Below are 25,460 nucleotides of genomic sequence, written 5' to 3'. Positions count from 1 at the left end.
GTAAATTTCCAAGCAGACAAAAAGTAGATTATTGTTTAAAGTTTCAGAAACAAAAAGCACAATACCAAAAACCATTGGAAGCAGCATTATTTTGATGTCAAGTTAGTGGAAAATGAGCAGACTTCAGTATTAAGCATTATTATGAGACTTGGAAGACAGCCAAATTAAAGAGCAGTGTAATGTTCACTCATTAAAGGTGAAACATGAATCGTGCATTTTACTCAGTCACACTCTTAGTAATACAAAGTGCATTTGTGAATTCTTACAGTAAAGTATTCAGAATAGTGCTGGAAAAGACTAAAAACTGAAGTCCAGATGCAATCTCTGCATCTTAACGGCACTGTGCTGCATCAGTTTCTGGTGAAACACACACTCCTCTCATGACCAGACACTGTGTTGAGCTCCTGGCAAGGGAGGAACGGCTCATCTCTCCTGAAGTACATTCTCAGGGGAGGAGAGAAGGCTGCAGGACTGCAGGAAGCATCAACCCTTCCCTTTTGTCTGCAGCCACTCCCATGATTTTCCTGGAGGCTTCATGATAGCTGCAAGTTCCTGATGGCATTTACCTGCTCCTCCTGCTGCTTAGAATCATTCTGCATGAAATAAGGTGACCTTGAAACCATGCAACCCTATTCACTTTGTACATCCCACCACCTTATAGCCCTTTAGTAAAAGCGGTACCAACTGCAGTTAACTAATATCTTGTTCTTCCAAAAGCAACAGCTGGAGCCTTGGGGTCACATCTTTCACGATCTGATAACACCAGTGGTGCCACACACCTACTGAAATGAGAAATTCACGCACCTTTTGTAACATTCTATCCACATTTAATCTTTAAAAAGAACGATAATTAGTCAGGAACAAAAGTCATACAATTTTTATTTCAAGGTAGCCAGCCTCTGTGCTGTCACAGCTTTTGCTGGAACAGCTCCAGCAGAGCAAGCCTGAAGTAAGATTATCCACAGATCAGAGGAGATCCAAACCTACCCAGTTCAATGGGGCTCTGACACAGTGACTGAGCCCTGAAGACTAGAAATTTGCTTCATGATGTAATGTTGTGCAATGCAGGTTGAGGAAATAATTATTTTACATAGCTACCAGAAACACCTCTGGAAATGAAGATATCTGCCTTCTTATGTCGCTGTCAGAGGAAGTCACAGCCTCACTTCTGGAATTTGCTCAGTACACATTAGTGATTTCATAATCATTCCTTGGATAGCAACATTTCCTTCCTGAGACCTTGTTCGGATGAACCAAACTGCCAGTCGTGTTTTACCACTGTTCTGGCAGGAACTTGGGAGAATGGCTTCAGGGAGACTGTGCCTTTTGGAATCAAGGGGCTTTTAGGTGGAGTCAACAAATCCAGCAGTAAATCGGCGATGCTGGCTACCCACTGAAACCCTTAATGATAAGACTTGCATGTAGTAAACTACAGGCAGCTAAAGGAAATTAACAGGGAGTAAAACAAAAGCAGCTCAGGAAACACAGCAGATGCTTGCCTGCTGTGCCAGTGGAGACTGTCAAGTGGCAGCTCCTGAGCTTTCAAGTGTAGCTCTCTGTTTCACCCCTGAAGATCCAGCTGAGCAAAAAGGCTAGACACAATCTGATGCTCCTTTGAAAGGCTGAGTAGCAATAATCAAGCTTGGCATTTACACAGTATTTCCACCTTTGGTGTTTTATAGACCTTAATCAATCAATTCTTGTGCTTCCCTGGGGAGGGAAAAACGAAAACATCCCTTATAATGAAAGAAGAAATTATGAAAGAGGAGCTAAATGCCTTCCCCATGGCTTACAGAAATTCAGTCTTAATAAAGGATATTGAATTCAGGAGACTTTAGCACAGTACCTGGTCTGCTAATGCATGTCTTCCCCTTGTAGTGCACCACAACTGCACCAGAAATGCTTCCTCCCCTGTGTGTACTTGCTGAGACCCAGGACAGCAGCATCATATTCTCAGATATGCCAGTAGATGTAGTCATGCCACTGCCAAGATTATTTACAATAGGTACAAAAGCTTGCTGATAAGATATATGCACATAGTATGGTCTTATCAAAGACCCAGTCACACTAATAAAATGCAAAGGTTGTCATTTAGGATGGAAAATCCTATGATTTAAAAGCAGTGGCCAAATATTGGATCATCTTATATATTGTTAATAAATCAGAACAAGCAAGGCACAGAATATCTGGTGTAAAATTTAGAGCTCTTCTCTAATAGCTCCCTCAGGTAGGGACTCCAGATTTTCTATGCTAGGTTCATGTGTGCCGGTTGCTTCTCCTGCAGCTTGCCAGTGCAAAAATAGCTCAGAGGTGAAGTTTTGTGGAGAAGGTTCTGCTACCACCCTTCCTTTGGGTCTGTTTGTTCAGGTATCAGTAGGTGCAAAAAGGCTCCAAAAACAGGGTATACACAGCTTCACAAGTGTGTGGCAAGTGTTTGCTGACTGCCTTGAACACAGGCAGCTTGGATTGTGAGCTGTGAGACAGAGCTGTTTTCCACTTCTGCTGATTCAGGAGGATACACCCTTGGAGAGAGAACCCTGTAGCAAATCCTGGGCATTAGAAATCCAACATCTTCCACCAGCTTAACCAACTTCAAGGAGACCCAGTAATCCAGGAGCCATCCTTCCCATTTCTTTCCATTAAGGTAGCAAAGAGAGGAACACAATGCCATTTGTGGCACTGTCATACTTCAAAATCTTATTCTGTACCTTTTTGGAAAATATTCAGCCCCAGACATTAGCCGTGCTTAAAGACTTCATGTTAGGGTGTGCACTGATCTGATTCCAGGGCAGCTTGGCTGAAGTCTGGGATTTTGAGAAAGTTAACGAGCAGAAAATTTAATAAAAATTTACACAACTGAACAACCGAAAAGAAAATACTTCTATACAGGCTAGAATCCTCTGCCAACTCAAGGGAAGGAGAGAGAAAAAAAGAGGGATTGTTTCTTGGGGCATGGGACATGTATTAGTGCATATCAGTGCCTTCTGTAGAAGCAGTACTGAATTCTGTGCGACCATTCACGTGAGAAAATCATGGTAAATGTGTGTACATTATTGCATCTTTTAGTGTTTCACCTATTGTAGGCTCGTTCCTGAGGCACTGGCATTTAATCCATAATTTTGAGTCCCATCATCTTCTGGCAATCAGCAAAAAAAAACAAAGCTCTGTATGCAAAAACCCTGAAGCTGTGAATACCTTCATGCAGGTGCATCTTTTGGTATAGCTGGCTTGTACTGGTAACTATGACAATAGTTTCTAACTAGGGTTTAAAGACACCCATCCCCCTGGGAACAGTATGCCTTGTGTCAGATCATCCTGTCATTCTTAACACTATTTGAGTTTTGCAATGAAAGAACACTTTAAAGCTACATATTCACAATAGTGGAAGGAGCTTACCAAAAGATCAAATAGCAATGCATTGTTAAGACTGTATTTAATGAAGAACATTTTCCTTGGCTACTGCAGTGCTGCTGGTTGTCTACGTTTCTGACTAATCTGTCCCTGCAGTGTCCTTTAAGGCTGACATGACCTGGAGAGTTTTAGATCTGTGTGTGTTCTGCTTTTATTGCTAATGATGACTACAGGAGCCACCTCTGACAATTCCTTTTGGCAGTCTGTGGGTTTCATTTCCCACCACAGGCAGAAATATGTTCTTCTTTCCCATCTCGTCTTCTGGTTTTCCTGATCCTCATCTCCAAAAAACCAGCTGTTGATGTGTTACATGTTAAAAATTATTTTGGCTCTTTCACTCTTCTCTTCCCATTAAGGCCTCTTAACTAATATTTCTATTACATACTTGAATTAGAGCATTGTTAGCTTGAAACATAACCACTATTTTCAATTTTAAAGTGTTTTAAGACACAGTGGTATGGCTTTACAGATCATGCATTCAAGAAGTCATTAATCATATAATCAAGAAGTCAATAACAATCATATTTTACTAACCTGGAAATCACTTCACTCTTAGCATCATAGAAAGTCTCACCACGATCTGTTGATCTAAGTGAATGACAAAATTGGAAAGTAAATTACCATGATTGATTAAAACTTCTTTATCATCAATACTCTCAGGTATCCACAGCAGCATGGCAACAGCAGTAGCGCTTAATATTCATTCATTTGAATCCTGTTTCATTCGAAACAGTGAATTTTCACTGTTTCTAACTAAAGCGCCACTGTCTGCCTGACAGGAAATGTTCTTTCAATGAGGTATTTCAACAGATACTTTAGAAGCTGGTGCTTCCTGTGGAGTCCCCACTTAATGCCCTCAAACAACAAGACAAACTGTTCAATTTTTCTAGCTTACAATTTATTTTACTCTGTTATGAAATCCCAGATGCCTTCCAGCCAGTTCATAAATGAGAGAATATACTTGTCTCCTTTCAGCCAAATTAGGCTAGGGAGATTGTAAAGAAGCACAGGAGAGTGAGCAACCAGCCCACAGCAAATGATGCTGCACAGGAAGCATTTATTACATTGATTGCTCTGAAAGTAATGCCTCCTATTTATTTCCCTGGAAACTACAATAGATACAAAGAGCATAATAACAAAGAGCACAATAAAATAGGAGGCATTACTTTTGGAGTTGCCCTCGTATTTTACATTCAGAGGAAGTCCTCACTAGGTTTGTGAGTACTTTTTGCATACATTGTGTTGCTTGCGTACCATTTTGTACCAAGCTTGTGACTTTGATACAGAGCCAACCAAACCAATCTAAAAAACTAGGAAAAGGTTTGGCTCCTTAATTTCAGCATGGCAAACAACTGCAGTGCTTCAAAAGACAGGAGGGGGTGCTGGGTGCTAGCATCAGATTTGTTGTGTGAGACTCCAATGTCTCCCAGTATCTCAAAGTATTTCACCAGTATAATTGTTTGCATTCTTAGCACTGCTCCATGGAGGAGAGCTCACCCTGTATTACTGGCAGAGGAGAGTAACACCCAGGTACACAGACCTACCTCTCCTAGCAAGCTGTTGTACTGCCAGCCTGAAAGTCTCCTTCAGGTTTTGCTTTCCAGTCTCCTGTCTGACCGGTTTTCCTCTGAAAGACAAAGCCACGTAAGTAATGCATTGCACAAAATCTCATCTTAAGCTCTGTTTCCCCAGTGCAAGTCTCTGCCCCCTCTAGTGGCTGGACCGTGTGTCGAGGTGCGTGGATCTGAACTAATGGAACTGGTTCAGGCAAAATCGCTGCAGGACCGCCAATGCCAGTTCCAATTCCAGCCGGCAAAAGACAGCAGGGAGCGGTGAATATGAAGGTCAGAGCAAATCTCTGTAATCGCTAGAAGGTGAAGGTGAGAACCTAATGCCAGACGTGAAGGCTCAAAAGTGAGCAAGCAAACTAAGTCAGGTGGAGCAGCACAGTGTTAAGATGTGGCTTTCGCACTGCTTTGAACAGACTGGAGGGAATTAAGCATTTCTAAAATGTTTAATTACATCCTACTACAGCCTGCACAAGTGGTGGAGGAAACAACATGCAAGAGAGTGTCACTTCTGCTAAGCTTTTCAACTTCAAATTAGCAAAGCCTGCGTGTTTGACAAATTACCAGAGTTACAGTATAATAGCATTATTTTTTTTTTAAACTGAAAATCAAGATTCTTTCTCCTTCTGCCTTTTTAACTATCTGCTCTCGGTTTGTTACCCTGCTTTTTCAGTCAGTCCTTATTTCCAGATAGAGCTGATACAGACAAATGACCAGGTTGTAGTTCTGGGAGAGATCTGGGAGCACAGTTGCTCATGGCAGCTGTGGATGACATACATTAATTGGGAAGCAAATAACTGTGAATTTATTTTAACTGTGGTTATATTAAACAATATTGGTAAAACATAAATAAATAAAATAATTTTAAATGTAAATAAATAGGAATTTAATATTCATAATGTATGTGCTAGAATTTTTATACACACAGCTATGTACATTCATTTGTTCATGCAATCTGGATTACTTTTAAAGTCAGAACTGCTTGTGCAAAATAGTCTTTAATGTGGCTGTTTAATACATGGTCATGGTAAAAAAAAAAAAAAAAAAAAAAAAAAAAAAAAAAAACTGCAATTCATGCCAACATACATAAGGGCTGCTCTGTTAGTCTGTTAGCACTGTGAAAAGTAAAACCTCCAGGAGGAAACATGGTATGGATGGAGTTTGTTTTCCAGATAACAGCTGGTAAGGTGCTGTATTTTGTACTTGTTACCAAAACAATGTTGGTATCACACAGATGTTTTACCTGTTCACAGATCAGTGTTTTAGCTATTGCTGAAAACTGCTTGCACAACATGAAGGATTTCTGCTTCTTACCCTAACCACCTGGGACAGATGACTTGAACTGGCTAAGGAGATATTCAGCACCATGCAAAAGTGGTGCTCCCACCTCTAGACAAGGTACCCATATCCTGAAAGTGTAAAGCACACAAAGAGATATTCCTACAGCCTTATGAGAACAAGAATAATAATACCTGTGGCTAGTCCTATCGGAAATATGGATGGTGCTATTGGTAAGTATGGATAACTTTTCTTCAGCCTATGCAACAAACTAGTACAGATGTATCTTTAATTATTATTTTCTGATAATAAAGCCTAAGCAAGCTAATTTCCTGAAGGACAGTTCTAAGCCCGATGGCACATAGTGAGGTTATACTCCTCTCTCCAAAGCCAAGTCCATTCAGTGATGGAGGAGCCAGACTCTTTTTGTGGGTGCCCAGTGACAGGACAAGAGACAATCTGCCAAGAGATTCTGTGTGAACATCAGGAAACACTCTGGAAGCAACTCTACTGTGAAGCAACAGAACAGTGACAGGCTGCCCAGAGAGGTTGTGGAGTCTCCTCCTGGGAGATCTTCTACACCCACCTGGGCACGGTCCTGGGCAACCTGCTTGAGCAGGGGTTGGGCTAGACATTCTCCAGAGGTTCCTGCCAACCTCGTCCACTTGGTGGCTCTGCGATCTTCAACAGCAACAAGTGCTGAATGTCCCAGCTGTGTTTATAACCAATAATTCTCTACACTGTACCTCGAGTGCCCATAGGGAGATGGCAGATGGAGCTGTGACCTAGGAAGGGAAATAATACATGGTAAATTTTACTGGGCCTTGGCTTAATTGGAAATGAAATAACTGTAACAAGTTGAATCATACCTTGCCTTTTCCTGTATTTAGGCAGCTCCTGCTCCCTTTAGCCCTACTAACAAGTTTCTTGTCTGCTGGAGAAACTCCATAGATTTTTGAGTGACTGCCATTGAGCACTTGCAAGAAATTCCATTTAACATTGTGCAAGAACAAGACACCTGAACACAGATTAATGCAAGGAAGGAAAGCCACATCTCAGTGCCTCTCCCAGACTCTGCTGTCCCCACTCTCAAACAGTCCTGTTGTGAAGAGTGTCATTTGCAATGGGCTCTTTAGATACATTTGACAAATGGCACAGATGTAAAAAGGTCTTGCTCTTACTCAAAATTTTATTATGTTTACAAAATACTAAGTCACAAGTGCTTGTTAATCGTTTCAATAGCATGAACTTTTTGAAAATTGCTCTTGTATTTATATACAAAACAAAATAATGCATTGAAATAAAAGGTCAGCATGGTCTTTTCTAAGTGACTTACTCATTCTCTTTATTGTAGAAATAATAAGGATTATATTTCATTGAAGACTGCGGCGTTTTATCCATCTCACTCCTTTATACCCCAGGAGAGGTTATTTCAGATCTCATGGATTCCTCAGCCAGGGGAAGAGAACAATATTATCAAGACCAAAAGATCTGCATGTGCAAGCATGTTCTAAATGAAATAAGCCAAAGCCAGAACAATCTGATATCTCAGAGAGGAAATTCTGTGCACTGGGGTACAATCCTGTTGGTTCTCATAACCCTAAACACACAAATACACAAGGAAAGAAAATTTGCATATCTGTGCTTTCCTCTGAAGTTGTGGTCTGTGAGGTACGCTCTATATTCATTCACACTGTCACTTCTGCTCTGTCTCTTTTAGATCTCTTTTAGCTTTCTGCTCCTGTAACAGGACTAGAACATGATAAGAACTATGTATGCCTAGATTTTTGTATAAATATTGGCAGATCTACATCTGGCAGAGAGAGCTTAACGAATTAGGAAGCTGAACAATCACCAACTACCTGAAGTTCAACAAGAGTAAGTCCCAAATTCTGCAGCTGAGGTGGGGCAACCCCAGCTATACATGCAAACTGGGGAATGTGATGCTGGAGGGCAGACTCACTGAAAGAGATTTGGGGATCCTGGTCGACAACAAAGTAGACATGAGGCAGCAGTGTGCCCAGGCAGCCCAAAGGCCAACAGCAGCCTGGGATGCATTAAGCCCAGCACTACCAGCAGGCAAAGGGAGAGATTGTGCCACTTTGCTCTGTGCTGTGCGGCCTCACCTCCTGCACTGGGTGCAACTTCGGGAGGGTCAGGTGGTTGTTAGGAAAGGGCTCTTCACAAGAGGTTGGTGGGCATGGAACAGGCACTGAGCTGACAGAGTTCAAAGAGTGTGTGGACAATGCTTCTAAACGTCGAGTTAGAATTTTAGGTGGTGCTGTGTGGAGTCAGGAATTGGATTCAGTGATCTTCACAGGTTCCTTCCAACTCAGGATATTCTGTATTTCTGTGATTCTATCATTCATAAGCCTCCTGGTCTTTACACAAGCTGCTCATCCTGTCGCTGATAGGATTCAAACAGGGAGAGATGTTCGGCTGTCACAGGACAGAGGAGGCACCCAGCATCTGCACTGCCATGGCAAACTTTTGAATTTTGAACATTATAGTTTTCAATCCCTAAAAGTTTGGGGCCAGTATTTCACAGCAGACACAGTGGGCAAACTACATGATTTCTCCAGTATGTTACATACATGCGCATATCTTACATATATGCACATTCACACAGACTGAGAACCAAATGATGAATTCAGATTTTGTGAGTGACATTGGCTCCTCATGCCACAAAATGCATCAGACCAGCCTTAGAATGATGGGGTCGTCCAGGGTGAAGGGGATCTTGTGAGGTTTTCTTGTCCTATCTTCTGCTTAAAGCAGGACTGCATTCCTTTAAAGCACATAGGGTACAAGTCGCTGCTAGTGTTCTAATGGTATGCTTCTCAGAGGATGGAGACAGTGTTTAAAACTACCAGCCCTATGCTGTAAGCAGATGGAGATGACCAAACTTACCAGCTTACAGGTGAGAGCTGCCCATATGTTCCTCTGGCTTCAACTCCATCTGTAGGAACTGGATGTGAAGAAGTAGGTCCTATCTTAAACTGGCCCAAGGTACCCATGCACTGCAGCAGTTTAAATCACTTGCAATCTGGTTGTCTTCTTACTTTTTCCCTAGTCTGAAAAGCCATGATACATGTTGTGCTCCTTCCCGGCGTTTTCAGATCTGAAACTTACTTAAACAAACTTAAAGCTTGGTATGGGAAGCCAGTTTCAGTGTTACTTAGAAAAACACCACTGATGGAGAAGCAAAGTGATCTGCAGACTTGCTATTTGGAAGCATTATTTTTTTGTTCAGTGAAAATCAATCAGCATATTGTAAGAAGCCTCACACTGTAATGCCTCAGCACCCAGCAGAAGTACAAAAAGCAGTGAAAATACAGCCAAATTTGGATTAACATAATACATTGAGTTTCTAAGCAACTCCACAACGCAATCATTTTTATTTCAATACTCAAGGAGAAAAATTATTGTCAGTAAATACCTTCTGAGAGGATTCAAAACTGTTTTGTTATGGATGAAGGTGGAATGTCCCCAAATACAAAGTTATATCAGTACTTGAGATTCTAGGTGGTTGTTTAGATTTTTGGGCCTGTATCTATTTTCTTACCTCCCTGTATGTGTTTATTTATACCCCTGATTCACCCAAGAGAAATATGCAACATAGAGACTTTATATTTCAACATGTAATCTTGCAATGAAAGCATTTTTCCAAAATGTACTGAAGACTTCCTGCTTTCAAATGGTCTAGTAACAAGAATTACTAAGGTATGTGGAACTAGAAAGGACAGAGCTATAAAGCAGCAGTAAATGAAAAAGCTCTTACCCTTGAACAGATTTTATTCAAACAAATCATGAGAAGATTAAGCCTCTGGGAGAAAGATAACTAAGGTCATTATTTCAGTGAAAGGTTACCAGATATGTTGGTGAAACAAAATGCAAAGTAAGAATAACAAGCTGTTTTGAGGAAAGCGAGGGCTTTTGGTGCTTTTCTGATTCACTCTTCCTTTCTTTGACACTTCTCCTGCCCCCTTGATCTTATCTGTAGAAGTGACTTTGGTGTTATTTCTGACCACTTGCTCTTGGCAGCATGCAGTTTAAATTTTGCATACTTCTCAGTGAAGTTTGCACCACACTTTGGCATCCTCAGCACCAAGATAAGATCTCATAAGTTCTGAGGAGTGACGACCTGGCAGAACTTGACAGGAGCCAACAAGGGTGCTCAGCCATTTTAAGTAGGCAGGAAGAAACCCTGAGCCATTGCATGGCTGTTTCCCTTCCCTCCTTATGTTCCCAGAGGTTTCCTAGCCTGCCCTAGGCATGAAAAGGGAGAAATCCCAGAGATATTTTCAAAGCCGGGTCTCCAGCATGATTAGACATGTTTAAAACGAGTGGGAGGAGACAGGGGGGTAAGGATTTGAAACTGTTCTGAAGTAATAGCAACCTCAGCTGCCACAACAGGGTGCAGAGATATGTGATATACTGAGATCATTGGAGTTCGGAGGCGTCCTCTTCAGACCACGACATTTTTCACTCTTTTCGGAAACAGTATTACATTACAGGTGCTATAACTTTTCTTCAGAATCAGAATGACCAGGGAACTGTAAATCTAAATCATGGCTGCCCTCAGGAAACCTGCCAGCCTGTAAACACAATGAAATGAATGAGATGAAAGCATCTGAGTGAGAAAATGAATTTTAGGCATTCCACTGAAGTCTATTTAGTTTTTACAGCCTGGCCAAGCATCTAGAAGCAACAGCTGGGAAGGACATATTAACTCCCAGTGACTAATGCTGGGAAGCTTACCTTAAGCTTGAAATTTTTGCATAGAGGATCAAGAGGGAAGAATTGTCTGATTGCCTCAGTATACCGCGTATTCCTTCTTTGCTGTAAAGGGACAAGATGCTGCCTTAATTAGTAAGTTTTCCTGCTTCTTGATTAAATTGATGACATTTGCAATGAGGAATTTGTAATGAAAGTCAGTTGAAAATGCAGTCTGACTGCAAGAGCGGGTCTTCATGCTGCTGTTCGTTTTGCAGCACACTGTCGTGCCTGCCATAATCAGAAGATTCTATTTTTAAAGGGGTGTCAGAGATTTCTGCTCACACATCAAGGCTGGCAGGAGCAGATGAACTCTAGCCAAAAATGCAGGAGCAATTCATATACTTCTTTTTCATATTACTTCATTTGAACCTGAGCAAAGGTTCATTTTTAGGTACCAGTATTCTGTGATACAGAATACTGTCACCATTAAAGTGTTTACCTCCGCCTCCTTTCTAACATTTTTCATTTTCACACTTTCCCATGTGTCACCTGAGTGCAAAGGATGAAGTCAAAGCCCCGCAAGAACATTTCCTCTCCAGACTGTAACAGACTATAAGTCTCATGTTATCTTGTTCTCACAAGATTTGTAGAGCTCTTGCACAGGTTTCATAGAGTCAAAGTGCATCCAAGAAACACCCAGTGGTAACTTTGCCAAATATTCCCTGCAGTTTAGCAAACTGAAGTGTAACCTGGATTCCTCTAACATCTTTCAGACAATATTTGTATCTCAGATGCTAACTACACCCAATGCACACACACATACACATACACTTCTCATGGTCCAAACGACATTCCTGGATACTTTCCATATGCCATTTCTTTCTACATCCCATTAAAAAACAACAAACAAACAAACAAACCAAAAAAAAAAAACCTCATTGTAAAGAAAGTTGCTAAGCATTGTAAATAAGCAGCTACCTGACAACTGTAGAATTAGAGGGAAATAGCTTCACCACTGTGATTACCTTCTTATCTCCCTAGGTACCAGGTCCTTAACTTTATTGCTCACTGATTTTTTACACAGCTCCCATCAGATTAAAAAAAAATCTTGCTGTACAGCAGAAGCAAAACTAATGATTTGTCCACCAACCTGATTCTTTGTTTAGCTTTGTCAGGGTTATTTTGCCATGAATGTGCTTAGGCAGCATTAGATCCCAGCTGCTCATAGAGCTGCAGCATCTGAAAGTTGGGCTGGCAAGCTTCACCCCAAGTATGAGTGGTGACCCTTCCTTTTTAAGGGCTACTAGCTAGTCTATACTATAGACAGGCTATATGGAGAACATGAAATGGGAACTTGAATGTGGGGAACCTGTGTGGGGAACCAGAGACAGATTCCCTCTACTAAGAGGTTATGCTGAAGAAATAACATATGGAAAGAGTTTGGAACTTGAAGCCAATAATTTTCAAGAAGGGAAAAGTAGGAGCTGTCAGAGGCTTGAATATGGTAAAGAAATACAAACTAGACATTGATTGCCCTAGAAACAGACTTCCTCAATACACAGCTGTGCTTTCCTATCTAAGCAGACATTGACCAGGCTGGAAAACCAGGTAGATAAGACAGCAGGTTCCTCTTCTGCCTTCTAGGATTATGCTCTGGATAGAAGCTGCACAGCATGTCAAGATGATGTGATCCTACAGCATGGTCCAGAATGTCTTCACACAGGCTGCTGGAAGGCAATGCTCTGTAGCACTTTTAGACACCTGTACATTTCATACAGCAGGCCACCTGCTCTTAAGCTCAGCAGGTCCTGGAAACATAAGGGCTCTAAGAGAACTTAACCAGCTTCATCACTTGCCAATCCAAAATGAGCAATCAGTGAAGATTTTAGACAGAAAGACTCCCAGAATCATTTCCTCAGTTACTGAGTTCAGATGCCGTGGGCATCACGAGAAGAATCCTGTCCGTAGCTAATAAAGGAATATCCAAGAGAGAGTAAGGTGTTTGCAAGTAAAACCAGGTATGAAGCTCATATCTACTGAGATCGAGGGTAGTTGGAAAAGGAGGAAGTTGTGTCAGACCTAGAAGGAAATGTGGTGTATGTGAAAAATTTGCACATATCATTCCTAGCACATAATCTCACTTCTTAGGATGACCAAATGGCTACAGAGCCTAACACCCCAAGCAACATATGATTGGGAAATGCCAGGCGTCTAACATTTTGTATTTATTTTGTTCCTGACACTGACAGAGAAATGAATCCTTTTCAGAACATCTGGGAATTTACTGAGCTTGGGCTACCCAGCTGCCTCTTGAATAATGAACTCCTTGTGTTAGGGGAGATAAAAGGCTCCTGAGCCTTTCCTAACAAGGTCAGCAAGTGGCAGCAGGTGTAAATGTCCAGAGAGTCTTTCATCTTTCTCTTTGGATGATGGTCTCCATTTTTCTGAAGGGAAAGGCTGGAATTTAGATATCTGATCTATTCATTCATTCATTCTAGAAAGAAATTACCCTTTGCTGTTTTTCCTAATATTCTTGTTTTTAGATATATAAATATATTTACTGTACAGGAAAAACTAAGTTAGTATCCAATATGCACTGATACTGAGGTTTTGACTTCAGAGCAATGATTCATTTTAGATGAAGGATTCTAATTATAAAGGTAATGATGCATTTATCTGAAAGTTATACAATCTCAGCAGTTTAAAAGACAATTAAAACCTAAAAAAAAAAAAAAAGGTATATATATACATACAGACATATGTGCATACACAATTTTAAAATATTTCTATATTCTGCAATTGATGTTATAGGTTAGCTTTAAGTATGTACATAAAAAACATATATGCATATTATATATGATGGCAATAACAACAGATAGATATAAAACACTGCAGAAATAAAGGAGGTGCAAAGTGTCCTGATTAGAATTGTGTTCATAAATCCATCTGTAATCTGTAAATGTAAATCCATTTACCAATCCCATATGCAGTGTTGTATTTCTTGGTCATACTATAAGCAGTTATGATTAAGCTATTATAAACATGTAAGAAAATGTTTCTTTCTTTCTGTACATTAATGTATGAATTATACTGTGATTATATAAAAGCATATCTTCCTTAGGAATATTTCTGGCGTCAATCAATTTGAAATACCTTTTAAACTATTTAAAGAAGGTTTCATAACTCTTGTGCATTTGAGATAGGTAGATTGCAGGTTGAAACCTTAGGATTCTAAATGATGTCAGATGGGTTTCCAACTAATTCTTCTGAACTTTTTTATGAAACAAAGAAATGCTTTGAAAATTACAGAACACAGTGTCACACCTTATGAGTTGGAGATGCTGTTACAGTCACTTTCATGGCTGTGTCCATGGTTTTAAGTCATTATTAAGCCCTGAGGTTGCAGCTTTTTTGAGTTAACTCCAGATCCACAGCCGTATTTTATCATTTACTCCTATCCAAAACTGAGTCTATATGAGCAATTTCACAGTGACAGGCTATACATTCCTGTGCATGACAGTACAAACATACAGAATATGCTTCCCAGTAAAGCACTTACTTGAATACAGAAAGAACACCAAGCCCCAAGATTATACAGAGGCATGGACGATTCAAAACAGTCTCCCTCTGGTTTTGAAATGCCTAGGCTTCATCAGGCAATTTATGGCTTCCTACCAGCTTGTGACAATTTCACTGAAATTCTCTTCAGATAAAAACAGTAAAAGAAAGTTAATGTCATCATCAGTTCAGATCTATGGTGAATATCAACATTTTTTGACAAAGAAGAGGGCGGTTACCCACGGTTCTAGTAAAATCCTCTTTGTAGTACAATTTTTAAGCTTTTTAAAGAATTAAGACATAATAATGAAGTCACTGCTGTGAGGCCAAGCACAGTGTTTATGTGTATGACCTAGGATACTTTGAATGCAAAGATAGAAAAAAAAATCAAATAAGCTCTTTGCATGGTTCTAGCAAATTGTCAGTAAAACTGCGTTCTCTGTTAAATCAGAGCCATGCGTAATGTGTGCCCTCTCACAGATAAAAGGTTTCTTTTCCTGTTCTTTGTTGCATGTCTCTGATTTCTAGATAATTGAAACAAGAGAAGTGGGTTGTACTTGGTAATGATACTGTCTAAGCTGTTCTTGGCTTGAAACCCTGATGCAAAGCTGACTATTCTGCTCTTTTAAAAACATGTAACAAGCTGTTAGACTGATAAACAAGCTGAGAGCAGTATGAAAAGATCTTTAAAAAAGAGAGAGAGAGAGAGAGAGAGAGAAAATAAGAAGAAAAACAATTCTAAGGCAAATGCTTCGCTAGTACTGAAGGAGTAACTTTCTGCTTTTATTCAGACACGCTTCAATACTTCTATGCTCCCAGAAAACAGAAAAGTCAGGGTGACCTCACAAACACTTCAGGATAAGGAAACTTGCTGTCCCCTTCAGTACTTTGAAATATGTCCTTCAAAAGTGCAGCTTAAGAGTTCACTTTCCATTTTCTATCTGGTTGTTCTGATGAGCACAGTCTGGTTACTCAACTCAGGAGAGTATTGCTCTATCACAGAGCTCCTCTTTGTGTCCTTGGGCAAGTAACTCACAGCTCTTGAAGAAGCTCTCCCCAGTCTCCTCAGTGAAAAAATAAAACAAAATCATGTCTGACTTTCAGCATTTTCTAGAAATTGATTTATTGCTATAGTTACTTATTAGTGTCTATGCTGAAAGTTACCAACCAAGATTTGTCCCAGGTTCTGTTCCTGCAGGTGATAATCCCTACTTGGGCAACAAAAACAGAGCATGCCAGGCAAAACTAACAAGCTTGAAGCTGTTGTGGGCTGCAGTGCATAAGCACTCAAACCGTGAGTTTTTATGAGACAGTCTAGTCACTAGTCTGTTTTGTAAAGATTGTGTGAAAATACTGAAGAAACTTCTTTTAGCCGCGTTAGCAGCTCTTCCATGTTGCATCACATCAGGAAAAGAGGAGATAAAAGTCAATACCAGCAACCAAAATGAGAAAACCTTAACAGGCGGCAGAAAATGCCCAATACAGACGCCGGGAGGGGAGCACATCTGGGCCGCTCGCTGCGTTGCTCAAACCGGTCGGAGGCAGCATAGCATCGCGCGCTAAGCCGGGGATGGAGCCCAGGTGGTTCGATCTCCGCCGGAGCCAGCAGATGGCAATGTGCGCTGCGGGACTGCCCTGCCACCTCCCTTCCGCCTTAGCGAAGGAGAATGAAGAGCTCCGCCACTACTGACGGAACAGCAAAAAACTGCCTGAATTGCAGTGAGTTATCTGATACGTTAAGTCATTAGTTCTATCACAATCACATAAAGAACAGTGTCTGGAAGTCCACACTTTCCAGGGACACACTTCAGTTTTCTCATCATCAGAGTTACATGGGGTCTCAGAGGCCATGTCCACACCTAAGAATGTAGTTCAAGTCAATGTAAATGAAATTAATCTCAGTGTAAGGAAAATAAAGTTACCAAATATTACACATTTGTATTGATTTCTACAAGTGTCTAATGATTTACTCTTCATTAAGTGCTCTACCAAGCATATTTAGCTTCCTGGTGACCAGCGGTCCTCCTAATGGGGCAATTCTGTCCTTGAAAGACAGTGCTATACATTACAATTTCTGACTGCACACTATAAAAATTTCCATCTTTAGTGCGAAATCAATAATAAAGCATTACTTTGTGCAATAAAGTTTGTGCATTTTCCTGCTAAAATATCACTTTCAACACAAATAAGAACCCAATTCAGATTGGGCAGACTTCTTAGAACTTCTGAGACTTTTTAACAGAGGGATGAAGGCCCAGTCCCTTACTGTGAGAAGTGGCTGGAACAACCAATCGTAATGGCTGTGCCCTTCCCATCCAAGCTCTCCTGTTCATCCAGATCCCAGGCACAGCCTGTATAGTATCCTTTGTTCTGACACCATGCTTTAAAGTGCAATGGAGTACATTTTAAAAGTGCCTTCCGTTTCTTTGGTTGTCGGATATCGTGTTTTCCAAATGCCTCAAAAGCTTCCATCTAGCATTCTAGGAGGTCATCTAGTTTCAGCTTGTAGATAAATTGTTCATACTCATTTTTTGTGGAGGTAAAAGAGAACAGATACAGAACAGATGTGAAAATTCAGTCTAGCCTGGCTGCATGTTACCCACATATCCCCTTATGCAGACCAGGTTACTCGGAGCAGGGGACACTGCTCACACAGTCTGGAGAGGTGATACAACTGCACCAACTGGAAAGCTACTGCTAAAGTATACAGTATTTGTGTAAACACAGCTTAAGCTAACTGATGTTTACTGGCTGTGCTGTGGCTGCAAAGACCCTGCAGTGTAAAAACAGCCACTACTGATTTAGATAAAAGCAAGGGAAATAATATTTATTTTCTAAACACTGTCCAGTGGTACAGTCATCTGTCTAAACAGCCGGTGTTTTGGGAAGCATATCCTGTTAACAAAAGTGCAACAGTGACTTACTAACAGTGTTTACCTATGGAAAAACAATCCTTACTTGAGAGGAATTCACATTAACTGGTGGAGTTTTCAGGTTTTAATGGTGCTGACCACATCTTAATTTCATTTCATGTCCCTCGTTTGCTTGCTCACGTGGCTGTGCTCATCCTTTGAACAAGAGTTAAGAACATGGTTGTTCAACTGAACTGAGTTTAATTTTCTTTATGATGACTTTTCATTGTCCATTTTTGTCTCCTGCAGTTGTCTGCCCTGTTTGCCTGGCTGTGATAGAGCAGCCAGGCACTAGAATCTCACATAGTGCAGGAGTCATGCCACTCCTAATAGGACTGCTGAGAAGGGATTAAAGCTTTTCACGTCCAAGCTGCCAGAACAAGTCCTACAAACTTCTCAAGAAGTCTTACCTCCCCGCTGACCCTAGTGCCTGCCTTCACATAGAAAATGAGCATTGCTGTTATTCCTCTGACAGAAATTGTTGCCAATGTCCTGCCAGCTGATGGCATCATCAGCAACCTAGTGTAGACACTGGGTTAAAATATACAGAAACTGCTATGTATGATGGACTAGTGACACCTTCCTCTGTGATGATGGAGGTTTGTTAACAGACTGGGTATGTCGTCTGAAAGCTGCTTCGAATGTCATATCCCACAAAAGATGGTTCTACCCATTTGCCAAACAAAATCATCCAACTCTGTGGTCTATCTCTGGCAGTGCTCAACAGCAGATGTGCAGGATCAGTGTAAGAACAAGACAAGAAAATTGTATGACTATGTTCTTCCAGTCTCTACTCATTAAACCCCTCAGCCAACATGGCCCAAGTCATATCTTTTTATTCCAGCCCTCCTTCACTGTTTTATCTCATTAATTCGTTCAGTAACTTTCTGAAATCAGGTTTGCTCCTTTTCATGTATTTGACACAAAGCACCACAGGGTGTTTTGTTTCGAATGGTTTCTTTTGATATTCAAGAATACACAGGCAAAGGGACAAGGAGACACATGCAGGCATTTGGTCTAGGTGCACAGTAATGTGTCGACCACTGTATTCCAAGAAGAAGTAAAAAGCTGTTGCTTCTCTATACAGCATGTGGACCATATGATATGGAGGCTTCTTGACCATAGCCTCAGACTGCATTGTTTGTTTCCCCTGAGTCATCCAACTCTTGTCCTGCACAGAGGAACCAGCAGATGTTTGCAGATTCTGCACAAGGGTGCTCTGTATGGCTCATTTCCCACAACTCTGAGATATAATGTCTCAGTTGTGCCCAGACTCCGCAGCAGTAAGGACTAGGGCTGCCTTTGATGGAGGTTTATGTACTGTACATACTGTACATTTTTTGTGAGAAGAAATATACTTCAGAGTTTTGCTTTGATGGTGGATTGTGGGTATTTGTGCATTTGCAAAGTGTGTTTTCAAGGCATTTCCGTTTCAATTCCCTATGCAACAGAGACCAAGAGCATGAAATAGAATTAACACCAATATTAGCTGCATGATTGCTTTCATTAGGGCTGGTTTTTGACCTGTAAGCAGCTGTTGCCAGTACATGTAAATTAAAACCAGGAAACTGAATTATATTATACAAAAGGAATAAGTCTCCTTTTTCTGTTCTTTTTATATAAAACATTTTTCTTTCTCTCAATAAAGTCCAACCAGATTATTACACTGTTATGGTCACACTTCTCACTTTCCTTTTCTGTACTTTTTTCCCCCCTTAATGGTTCTGCTTTATTAGCCAGACACTTTTATTCCTGCAACTAAGTATTTTTGGGTATTGATGACAATGACATGGTAAAGAGGCTAAGCTGTGCTGAAATAAATGAGATCCGTTACACTCATTCTGATTTATCTGGCTCCTTTGCTGATTTGCCAGCCTGAAATCTCTGGCACAGTTTCAGACCATGTCTCTGGCAGAGCCAGGATGATTTTTGTCACTGTTGTTGAAAACTCCTGCTTCTTTTATTTATTTATTTATTTATTATTTTCTTACAGATGATGTGATTGAAACTTAAAGAGCCTCAGACCAAAGCCTGTATCTTAAGCCCAACAATTCTTCTGGTTTTTTTCCTAATGCCATAAAAAAGTAAGCAAAACAACTTAAGGAGGGAAGGTTTTTTCATTTCAGTTTCTTGACCTGCACAGACACACACTATCATCTGTTTGCACACATAGCTATTTTTATTCCTTGATGCAGCAGTAGCTTATGGCTATGTCCCATACAGATACTGCTGTAACTGCAGTCACAGGAATGTTCTGAGCATCCTGGAAGCTCTGTACACCAGCAGGTTCTCACTGTCCCACCTGAGGCTGTGAGTGCAGATACTTTGACACAATCAAACTTATTTTTACTTATTTTATTATTTTTATTTTATATATTCATATTATATATATATATATATTTATATTTATTTTATTTTATTTTTTATTATTTTTACTTACTGAAGATTGCCCTCACTCCTGGTCTGTTCTGCATGGTAAGTACCATTCATACAGACAGACTTCCTACCTCTTGAAATAAAGAGGGTTTTTTTTTTGTTTCTGGTCAATGATTTGATAGATAGACTTATATTTATCCCCCCAAACAAGGTGAAGATTTAGTGTCTACTACACTAAATGTTCGGTGACAAAAAGTGTTAGAAATAAATGCTTGTTTTGTTAGGAATATATATTTTTTGTTCTAGACTGGGTCTCAGGAATGATACAGTGTACAGTGTTCCAGTTGATAGACTCTTGCTGCGCTTGTTATGCTCCTTATTGGCACTGGATGAGCAGAACAGGACACTTCAGGACAGGAGCATTAAGTATGCAAAGGCATTCAGATGTCTTTACAGATGCAGTTGTGCCACTGGAAAAGCATACCCAGAAATTCTACAAAGCTAAGAAGTCCAAGCTGAATTTAGGAGAACTATATACCTGGTGTTCATAAGCATAAGCACAGCTTTTTGATAAGCACAATACCCAGAAATGCTTGTGCCTATGAAGATTTTCTGACCAAAAAAAAAGGAAAAAAAAAATTATTTTCTTCAGCTCTGCAAACTGAGGAGTACTTACAACTTGATAGTCTTCACTGATGTTCAACTGGCCTCATCGCTTTCTCTGTTTTCAAGGGGTTTTCCATTTGAGGTATTATCCCAACACATATGAGTATCCATTCATTTTTTATATGCTGTTTCGGCACATATATGTCAGTTTACAGTCAAATAAAAGTCCTACAAATCACTGCACACTCATCAATATAGATAGATTCAAAACTCAATAGCTAAGGAAGTACATTATTGGCACAGTCTGAATTTATCGTAGGGTGATGAATTGAATTACAAAGTAGCTTCAGAAGGGGAAGGATTAGGGTGGCTTCTTTGGTCAATTGCTGTTCTTACAGGATGTTATGAAAGGAAGCAGCACATACAAACATCTGTTACACGAGCCATTCCTGAGACTTGCCATTTATCCAATGTCTCACATAACTTCTGGGAGCCACCTATCTGGTGAGAGAGCCCTGAATTTTCTCCACTTTGTAGTAACTCCAATACATAAAGCTAATAGTATAGGATGGACAAATGAATAGTGAAATTAAAAAACAATCAAAATGAATACCGTTTCAAGGCAATACAACCTGCACTAAAAACTCTATCTTCTCTGTTTTAACATATTTTGAAAGTATATTGAATAGAATTGAATTGAACTGAATTGAAATATATTGAAACTATTAATATGATGTTCTTCCTAGGAGAAAAAATAAGAAATGTTGATGAGTCTGTAACTGTTTCATCCTGAAAAACGCTATATGCCATGATATGCTAATAAATGACTCTCTAGAGTCTCTGTTCCCACGCAGAGTTATTGTTCCCCTATCAAATGTATTTGATGTGGTAAAATTATTTCTAAACCTGTTTTAGAAAAGTGCTTAATGCATGAGAAAATCTCACAGCACAAATACTTTTGCCTGCTAAAGGAATTGAATTAGTAAGACTGCAGATAGACCATAAAGATCAAAATCAGAGAAATGCCAGACCTCATTCAAGGAAGAATGAACTCTATAATGTATTTAGAGAAGGACTTGGAGTCTTTCTTGAGCTGCAGAGACTCGGAGTACACCCAATGTCCTGAGAATTTCACATTAATTCTGGCTGGGCCATAGGTGGAAAAACTGCCACTGTATCGTTTGGCAGTTCTCAGGTCATTAATTAATATTTTGAGGGTTGTCTATGACAGGAAAAGGATGAGCATTCTTCTTTAACAAACTGCAAAAATGAATAGCCCTTCCCTAGCGAATAATTTTTGTCTTTGGCAACTGTTTAATACTTCTTCATACAAAAATATATAAGACAGAAAGTCTGGGATTTTTTTACCACAAAAACACTTGGATTTACATTTGAGGAAAACAAGCACATTGACCACAGGCAGTGAAGAGAAGAGGCATTACTTCAAATTCAGATTAATTCCTTTTTCTCTTTTAAAGTGTTAAGGAAAACTATATTCTGAGCCTTGCAGTGCCTCAACTATTATGAAGTTCAGGAGCTGCTTATGTCACTCATAAATTTTGCACAAAAATTTGGCTATGGAACAACTGGCTGGACAATTTGTAGAGCAAATCTGCTTATTAATGACGTTATTTGTGATCTTTAATGTAGGCAGCACTTACTGCAAACGTCTCTCAGTCCTTGATGTTGGAACACGCCAATTACATGGCAGTAAAACATAATGGGCACATTTACAAAGAGTTATCCTGAAAGTCCTGAGTATATAGATATATTTGCAGACTTTCTTCTGAAATGCTTATGTATGAAGTTGATTGCTCCTTTCAGAGACAGTGAAGATTTTTCATAGAAATAAGAAAATGTCCCTTGTTCTAAATGTTATGTTAGAACAATAGTACTGTGATGAAGCCCTGCAAAATGACTTCTCCATGACTTCATGAAAGCCACATCTAGTGCTATTAGGCACAAGATATATTTCAGAAACACTACTGAGCATAGATTATTACAATATTAGATGATCATGATTACTCTGTCCTGTGGGCTGATATGGTATTGCTCTGAAGTATATTGTTCTAATTCTGTGATATATGACAGCTGTAAACCTCAGTGAAGTTTGTTTAGTGAAAATAGATTTTTGTTGGTTTCTCTTAGCACAGTTTTTGTTTTTCCTCTTACTTCAAGTGATTATTGGAATCTGAGGATTAAACTCACTTAAATGATCTCAGGATCAGTGCTCTTCAGCATCTTTAATGACAACATAGGCAGAGGGGTTGAGCATAACCTCGATAAGTTTGCTGATCACAAACTGAGTGGTGAAATTGACATGGTAGAAAGGAGGGATGCCATACAGTGGGACCTGGATAGGCTTGAAAAGTGTGCTCATTTGAACCTAATGGATTTTAACAAAGCCAAGTGCAAGGTGTTGCACTTGGGTTGAGACAACCTCAGATAAGAGTACAGACTGGGATTAGAATTCACTGAGAGCAGTTCTGCTGAGAAGGACATGGGGGTCCTGATGGACAAAAAGCTGGATGTGAGCCAGCAGTGTGCTCTTGCAGCCCTGAAGGCTTCCAGTTTCCTGAGCTTTGTCAGCAGAGGGAGGTGACTGCCCACCTCTGCTCTGCTCTCATGAGGCCCCATCTGGAGTATTGTGTCCAGGCTTGACCACAAAGATGTGGAGCTGTTAGAGCAGGTCCAGAGGAGGATCATGAAGATGATCAGAGGGCTGGAGCACATCTTTTGCTAAGACACGTTGAGGAAGTTGGTCAGAGAGAAGGCTCCAAGGAGATATTCTGGCCTTCCAGTACTTGAAGAGTGCATACAAGCAGGAAGGGAATCAGTCTTTACATGGTTTGGTAGTGATAGGCCAAGAGGTAATGGCTTTAAACTAAAAGAGGGAAATATTTTACTCAAAGGTGTTGCAGAGCTGGAACAAGTTGCTCAGAGAGGTTGTGGACACTCTGTCCCTGGAGCTATTCAAGGCTGGGTTGGACAGAATCCTGGGCATCCTGATCTAGTGCATGATAACCCTGCCCACAGCAGGGATTTGGAATTAAATGATCTTTACAGCCCCGCCCCAGCATGAGACATTCTATAGGATGATATGATTTCCCGTGTTTGTTATATTACCATAACAATTGATTAACCACAAAATTTCCAATTCAAACAAATAAACAGAAATTATCTGGGAATAGAATGATTCTCTCTGGAGAAATTCCTATCACAAAATATTGTTTATTTGACTCTAGTTCATCAAAATACTGCAGAACATTCTTAATCTCTTGTACTCATAGAGTTAATAGGGATTACAATTTATCTTTCATTAAAGCAGAGTAATTAAGAAGAGAATTTGCTTTGAAGTATATAGGGAGATAAATAATTCAAACTTCTTTTGTCTTAAACACTTCCTCAGGAAATACAATGAAAAGGGTGATAATTAAAAAATCCAGACAGAACAAAACAAAACAAAACAAAACTATTGCTACAATAATTGGGTGCTTTACTTGAAAAAAAAAAAAAAAAAAAAAAAAAGACAAATGTTTTAGCAGCCCAAAAAACAGTTTGTTAAGTTGCTTCATCAGCTCACTCTGCTCTTAATTTAGAGGATTATTATATAGTGAGAGCATTGTTTGTCAGGGAAGTGGTCTAATAAAGTCAAAAAAGGAAAATTTGTTTCCCAAAGATGCTATGAGCATGAGAAGTAAAATGTTCGGTCTATTTTTTTACATGGAGCTGAACTTTTCACTAAATAAGCCCCCTTCTCTGTAGAGAGAATTTAATATTTCAGTGCTGGAGAAATAATTCTACACAACATTATTGCTAATGTGCCAATCCCTTCACTTTAATCAGGCCCACATAAAATTTTGCCTTCCAGAAGCAGGAGATGGCAGACACAGAGGCTTAAAGCCAAGGACGTATTAGCTCACACTAGCAGAGCCACAGCCATTTGAGGGTATATTTTACTCTGGAGGTACTGTGGGGACTTGACAGTATTCATTTTTATGTATTAATTAGTGCAGACCCTCTGCCTGTAAGAAAGTTGACTTCAATGACCTCCTTGTGTCAGTTTGTATTACAGGGATGGAACAGGATTAGGACTATCATTTTAGCTGGTTGTCACTGCTAGTCATTGTTGGAATCAAGATATGTATGTAGGCAACCTGGCACGTTTGAGTTCAGGCAAAGAGCAAATGTTGGTTGAAAGTGTCTGAATGGCAAAAACCTTGTATCATCATTTTGGGGAGTCATATTATGTCCTCTTATAGACCCAGCGCTATAACCTTTGTCTTCAACTCAGAGAATTTTTCCAGACTAGACTCTAGGATGCCCTTCTGTACATAGTTTCTGTATGGCATTCTCTTCTTTGTTATCTTTCAGAGACCACTTCATCAGAACAGCCCAGCGGACTCAATGGCATCAATACCCCACCTGAGACAAACTCTACCGATTCTGTCTTTGGACTGTGTAACTGAAAATAGTTTGATGCATTTCTCCTGATGGTAAGGGAACAGCAGAATATTCTTAAATTTAAAGACTGTATCTGTTGGAAAATTCAGCGTTATAAGAGTGGGAGTAAAACACCGAGGATGTCTAACCTTCTCTTCCTACCTGTTTGACACTCATCACTTGAGAATTAGCCCTCCAACAAGATGATACTTTTTCATGAAAGACCTGTTTTTTAGGACCTTAAAATATATTCAGAAAAGCAATATCTACTCAGCAGTAAGAACAAAAAAGAGGCACACCAGTGCTGGAGATGTTCTTCAGGAAATAGGCTGCTTGCCCAGAAAGGACAGGTGAAGGTAGCAGGCATTCAAAACAATGCAAGGGAGAAAAGACAGGGACATACGGGAGAGGAAACAGGAGACCAGAAAGGGGAGAGACCAGGTTGAAAGCAGCTTTCACACTTAATTAGCGATCTGTTTTAGGAGGAACAGAAATATTTGTTCCTCCTCTCCCAGCCCTTTGGAACTACAACATCAGAAGCTTCGGAACCCAGGGGGGGAAAAAGAAAAGGAAAAAAAAAGGGGGGGAG

The 25,460-nt window shown here is 40.0% G+C and overlaps 2 long non-coding RNA genes across 2 annotated transcripts; one reads left to right on the top strand and one right to left on the bottom strand.

The window, feature by feature from the left end:
• Positions 1–3,945: 3,945 nt before the first annotated feature.
• Positions 3,946–7,156, bottom strand: LOC122192977. Its single transcript, XR_006182758.1, has 3 exons — positions 6,844–7,156; positions 4,956–5,038; positions 3,946–3,999 (listed from the first exon to the last, which is right to left on the bottom strand). It is a non-coding gene; the product is annotated as an uncharacterized LOC122192977 (long non-coding RNA).
• LOC122192978 lies at positions 4,951–7,179 on the top strand. The gene is made up of 3 exons (XR_006182759.1): positions 4,951–5,055; positions 6,233–6,490; positions 6,648–7,179. It is a non-coding gene; the product is annotated as an uncharacterized LOC122192978 (long non-coding RNA).
• The last annotated feature ends 18,281 nt before the right edge of the window (positions 7,180–25,460 follow it).

This window comes from Lagopus leucura, unplaced genomic scaffold (assembly GCF_019238085.1).
Source record: "Lagopus leucura isolate 7727_CA_CO unplaced genomic scaffold, USGS_WTPT01 27-124_obj-0_obj, whole genome shotgun sequence".
NCBI classification, from domain to species: Eukaryota; Metazoa; Chordata; class Aves; order Galliformes; family Phasianidae; genus Lagopus; species Lagopus leucura.
This window is presented reverse-complemented; position numbering and strand designations above follow the sequence as displayed.